Source organism: Neomonachus schauinslandi, chromosome 8, assembly GCF_002201575.2.
Source record: "Neomonachus schauinslandi chromosome 8, ASM220157v2, whole genome shotgun sequence".
In the NCBI taxonomy this organism is placed as follows: Eukaryota; Metazoa; Chordata; class Mammalia; order Carnivora; family Phocidae; genus Neomonachus; species Neomonachus schauinslandi.
In genome coordinates this window covers 45,965,822-45,971,821 of record NC_058410.1, presented here as the reverse complement: position 1 = coordinate 45,971,821, position 6,000 = coordinate 45,965,822, and the positions used below count along the sequence as shown (strand labels likewise).

At 37.7% G+C, this 6,000-nt stretch overlaps 1 protein-coding gene and 1 pseudogene across 1 annotated transcript in view; both read right to left on the bottom strand.

Annotated features, from left to right (window-relative positions):
• Positions 1-6,000, bottom strand: part of FRK (fyn related Src family tyrosine kinase) — a 98,587-nt gene that overhangs the window by 70,954 nt on the left and 21,633 nt on the right. The gene's annotated exons all lie outside the window — the stretch shown is intronic.
• On the bottom strand, positions 4,694-4,783 carry LOC123325668 (annotated as a pseudogene).

Sequence of the window (6,000 nt, the reverse complement as noted above, 5' to 3'; positions counted from 1 at the left end):
GAAAGAAAGAAAGAAAGAAAGAAAGAAAGAAAGAAAGAAAGAAAGAAAAAGAAAAGGAAGGGAAAGGAAGGGGAAGGAAGGAAGGAAAGAAAGAAGGAAAGAAGGTGCTATTAAGCTATAAAAGACATGGAGGAAACTTAAATGCCTATTGCTTAGTGAAATAAGCCAATCTGAAAAGGCTTGATACGATAGGATTCCAATTCTATGACATTCTGGAAAAGACAAAAATACAGAGACAATAAAAAGATCATCGGTAGGGGTGCCTGGGTGGCTCAGTCGTTAAGCGTCTGCCTTCGGCTCAGGTCATGATCCCAGGGTCCTGGGATCGAGCCCCGCATCGGGCTCCCTGCTCGGTGGGAAGCCTGCTTCTCCCTTTCCCACTCCCCCTGCTTGTGTCCCTCTCTCTCTGTGTCTCTCTCTGTCAAATAAATAAATCTTTAAAAAAAAAAAAAAAGATCATTGGTTGACAGGGTGGAGAGGTGGGGGGAGGAATAAATAGGTGGAGAACAGAGAAGTATTAGGCAATGAAAATACTGTGCACATCATACTAATGAGTATGTGACATTATACATTTATCCATACCCATAAAATGTGCAACACGAGAAGTAAACATTAATGTGAACTATGGACTTTGGGTGATTATGATGTGTCAATATAGGTTCATCAGTTGTAACAAATGTAGCACTCTGGTGGGGAATGTTGATAACAGAGAAGGCTATGCATGTGTGAGGACAGAGAATATATGTGAATCCCTATACCTACCCCTTAATTTTGCTATGAATCTAAAACTGCTCTAAAAAATGAAGTCTTAATAATAATAAAATATAAAAAATGTAATTAAATAGTAAAAGCTTAACACTGTAGTATCTCCTAATCCATTGGATCATAGTTCTCTCTTCATTCATTCATTGCATATTGATTGAACATGGCCCTTGGAATACAGTAGTGAAAAAAGAGACAAAAATCCCTGTCTTTAAGTCAGTTGTATTCTACTAAAAAGGCAAACAATAAACTAAATAAATAAGTAAATTGTAGACTATAATCTTAGAAAGTGATAAGAAATTTTGAGAAGGTAAATGCAGGAAAGAGAAATAGGTCTTGCAAGATGTGTGGTGTCACCACTTCAAATAGGACAGTCAGAGAAGGCCCTACAGAGCTGGTGACATTTGAGCAGAGAATTGAAGGAGGGGAAGGAGCAGGCCCCATGGACATCCAGTGGAAGAATATTTCAGGCAGAGGAGAAAGAAAGTGCAAAGTCCCAGAGGAAGGCACGTGCCCGATGTGTCCTGAATCATGGAGGAGACCAGTGTAGCTGGAGCAGAGTCAGTCAAACAGAGTTGTAGGGGGCACCTGGGTGAGCACCTGAGCCTTCGGCTCAGGTCATGATCCTAGGGTCCTGGGATCGAGGCCCACATCGGGCTCCCTGCTCCTTGGGGAGCCTGCTTCTGCCTCTGCCTCTGCCTCTCTCTGTCTCTCATGAATAAATAAATAAAATCTTAAAAAAAAAAAAAACAGAGTTGTAGGGTCCACATCGAAACTTCCAGCTCCCAGAGGACAAGATATGTATCTTTCTTCTCTATTTCCAGTGATTAGCATGAGGCTTAACATTGCAGGAATCACTACATAAATGTTCTTGCCTAAATTATCAATAAATACTATCAATAAATATATTGATAAGTGAATTACTGAATGTTGTGAGTTGAATCATGTCCCCTTCGATTTCATATGTTGAAGTCCTAAGTGCCTGTACCTCAGAATATGACCTTACTTGCAAATAGGGTCATTTCAGATGTAGTTAGTTAAGACGAGGTCATATGGAGCAGAATGGGCCCCTAGTCCAATATGACTATTGTTTTTATAAGAAGTGAAAATTTGGAGACTCAGATACACACACATACCACGTGAATATGAAGGTAGAGATGGGGGTGAAGATTCTACAAGTCAAACCAAAGACTGCCAGCAAGCCACCAGAAGCTAGGAGAGGGGCAAAACATATTCTCCCTCGTAACTCTCAGAAGGAACCGACCTGCCAACACCTTGATCTCAAACTTACAGCCTGGAGAACTGTGAGATAATACATTTCTGTGGTTTAAGCCACCCACTTGGAGATACTTTGTTGCAGAACCCTAGCAAATGAACAGACTGAATCAACGTTTTCCTCTGACAGAGCCCATACATAATGTTAAGGGAAAGCAAAAGAGATCCAATTTTTATTCATGAGGAAAATATAATTAGTAAAAGAACATATGGAAAAAGTTCAAGTTTGTTAGTGTAGAAAAAATTTTTTTAAAAATTGGATTTCCAGTCACTAGAAAAAATAATGATGATACTGTGTACTGACTATGGTTTTATGAGAATGTAAGCATTCCATACTGTCAGTGGAATCCTTTTGAATCCGTTTGAAAGAAATTTGGCAGTAAGCATTAAGAACCTAACTATTCATTACCTTTGGCTCTGTAATTTAGATTCTGGGAATCTATCCTAAAGAAATGATACAAAACATGGCAAATCTTTACATAGAAAGATATTCGTTGCTATGCTATTCACAACACTATAAAACTTAAAAATGGGGGGCGCCTGGGTGGCTCAGTCAGTTAAGTGTCTGCCTTCGGCTCAGGTCACGATCTCGGGGTTGAACCCCAGGCATCAGGCTCCCTGCTGAGCAGAGAGCCTACTTTTCCCTCTCTGTCTGCCCTTCCCGCCCTCCCACCATCCCCCTTTTGTGCTCTCTCTCAAATAGATAAATAAAATCTTTTTAAAAAATTAAAAATGGGGGCGCCTGGGTGGCTCAGTCGGTTAAGCATCTGCCTTCGGCTCAGGTCATGATCCCAGAGTCCTGGGATCAAGGCCCACATCGGGCTCCCTGCTCCGCGGGAAGCCTGCTTCTCCCTCTCCCACTCCCCCTGCTTGTGTTCCCTCTTTCGCTGTGTCTGTCTCTGTCAAATAAATAAAATCTTTAAAAAAAATTTTTTTTAATTAAAAATGGAAGAAAACCTAAGTGCTAACTATTAAGAGAAGGGTTAAATAAATTATGGTGCATTCACTGACAAGAATATTACAGAAATTTGAAAAACTAATAAGAAGACTCTATAGTACCTTAAAATGCACAGAAGAGAAAAAGCAGAATATATACACTGATTACTTTTATACAGAGGACATATGCATAAGAAAACTTAGAAAATATTTTTATATTTTTATATTTGTTATATATGTATATCACTTGGCAAATGTTTTTAATAATATTCAAGATTAGCAGCGTCAGACAACATATGATTAAGTGCCAAAAATACTCAAGAGAATTTCTGAGAAGAGGAAAATCGCATTTAGCTGTAGTGGTTAAAGGGAGATGTAATGTAGCAAGTGGGTTTATTTAGAGATATATACATACATATATAGAGATATGGAGAAAGGAAAGGAGAGAGAATTCCTAAAAGACTGATATGGAACAAAGGAAGAATTTCTAAAAGATGATACACATCAAAAATGTGGACAGTTACTATCTCTGGATGTTCAGATGAGAGGAAATTTTTCTTCACATTTTTCAGTATTGTCTGAAACATTTTATAGTAAGCCTTTATTAGTGCCCACAATCAGAGAAAAGTGAACTTACGTCCATTTTGGAAAAAAAAAAAAAAAAACCCTAACATAACCAAATCAGAGCCAGATGGCAGCTTTACTTCTCCCAGAACCATACCCAATGGGCTTCTCCCAACTAAGGCTGTTCCCGTCTCAATCCTGCTGACTCAGTCCATGGAGCTTGTCCCTAACACCACCATATCTTAAAGAAGTAATATCTACAGAACGAATAAAAGAGAAAACTCAAAATTCATGATGGCAGGCATAATAAACTTGTTTAATAATGTGGCATTCAAAAAGAAATCATTAATAAGCATGAGGTATATTGATGAACATACCTAATCTACTCATCATTGTTATTACATTCTATGTTTAAGCATGTTACATTGTTAATTAATGTTGGTTAATATTAGAAATCCTGTTAATTACCACTTAAATGTCAAGTAGCATTACAGCAAACATATATTCATTTATATTTCATGTCTGTGTTTAATTTCTTAGGGGATGGGGAAACATATTTGAGCTGCAGAGGGTAATTTTCAACACAGAATTGATTCATAATTTTTTTGTGTTTAGAACTATTTTTAGATGTGCATATATTGTACTGAATTCATTAAGAAAAATTCATCATTAAAGATATAAATAAGAGAAAAATAAATTCAATGTCAAGGATTTTGAAATGTCTAGAACTGAAGTCTAGATATCTGTCTATTAATAACACAGACTTTTATTGATGTTATTAGAAGTACAAGAGACTATTTTGTTCAAGTCCCAGATTTTCCCTTCTTACACTTAACATCCTTGAGCAAGAAAGACTGTGTTCTCAAGACCATGCAATGGCACACAATCTACCACGTACTAATGAGAATGAGTTTGAAATGCCAAACACAGATGAAACATCATCACTAGTTAATTAAAAGGCTACTTTTTAATTCCAAGGGCTAAGTGAAAATACTAAAAAAGTCCTGTGGCAGAAGTAGAAGAAGCCAAGGAGAGACAGATGAGGAATGGAGTCAGAAAGAAAGGTAATAGTGGAAATAGGGGATCCCTCTCAATGACATAGGAAGCTGCTGGAGAATTTTGAGCAGAGAAGTAATTTTAATATTCTGTCATTTAAACAGAGTCACTCTGCCTGTTGGATTGAGCATAGACTATATTTAGGGCAACAGTCACAGACTACAGAAATGATCCCTGAAAGTATAGTCTTTTAGGGCAATAGTCAAATCAGAAAGGCCAGTTAGGAGAGTATCACACAAAGCCAGATTGAAAGATTAAGGTGGGTTGGACTAGATGGTAGCAAGACCTGTCAGAGATGGTTGACTTGTGAATATATGTCCCAAGTAGAGGCAAAATGATGTGCTGATTGACTGGAAGTGAGGTATGAAGAAAAAATGGGAGTCACGGTGAGTCCAAGATACTTGGCTTAAGCAAGTGGAGGTCTAGTTGCTATTGACAAAGAAGGGGAAGGCTTTATGGGATTCAGGAGCTCAGTCTTGGAAGAGGTAGAAATAGCTGGAATTTGGAGCGTTCCATGTAGATAAAGAGATTTCAAGTAGATCATTGAACACATGTGTCTCAAATTGAAGGAGATGACCAAGAAAGTAAGGGCAGACGGGGAAGAGGAGAAAAGTTAAAGGACTGGGTACTCTGACATTTAGTGGTCAGGGAGAAGAGAGGAACCAAGCAAAAATGTCTCAGTTGGAGGTATAGGAGGAAACCAGATGAGAGATCAATTAAAGGAAGTCAATTAAAGGAAGTTTATTAAGGCTAGTGGAGTTATCAAGTGTGTTAGTGTTAATAAAATAATTAAAAAGAAGACTAAGAACTGACCAATGGATTTTACAATGTGGAGTTTTCTTGGTGACCTTTGATCACCAAGGTCAAACGAGCAGGTTCCCAGAGTGGTACGAGTAAAAGTCTAATTGCAGTCAGCTCAAGAGATAATCAGCCGGCAAAATTCAGATGTGGGGAACTCTACAGACAAAGGAAATAAATTTCAAGGAAATAAACAGAGTGGAGGGATCCATGTTAAAAGAGATTTAAAAGAGACAAATTATCCAACTGTAACATATGGATGTTATTTGGATTCACAAACAAACCACAAAAGAAATCCACAAAAATTTACATTCAAACAAAGTATCAAAAAAGGTTAATAAGACTTTGGGAAGTTTCTCAGTGACTGAATATTTGATGATACTAGGAATTTTTAAAAATTTCTTAGGAGTGATCATTATAATTATATTTAAGAGTATTTCATGTTGTTTACAGATGCCTACAAAAAGAATTTACAGAAAGAATTACAGGATGTCTAGGATTTGCTTCAAAACAACCCAGTGGTGGGGTGGGAGTAAGGGTAGGAAGAAGGAATATGAGGATGGGATAAAATTGCCATGTGTTGGTAGTTGTTAAAGCTGAGTGAGGAGA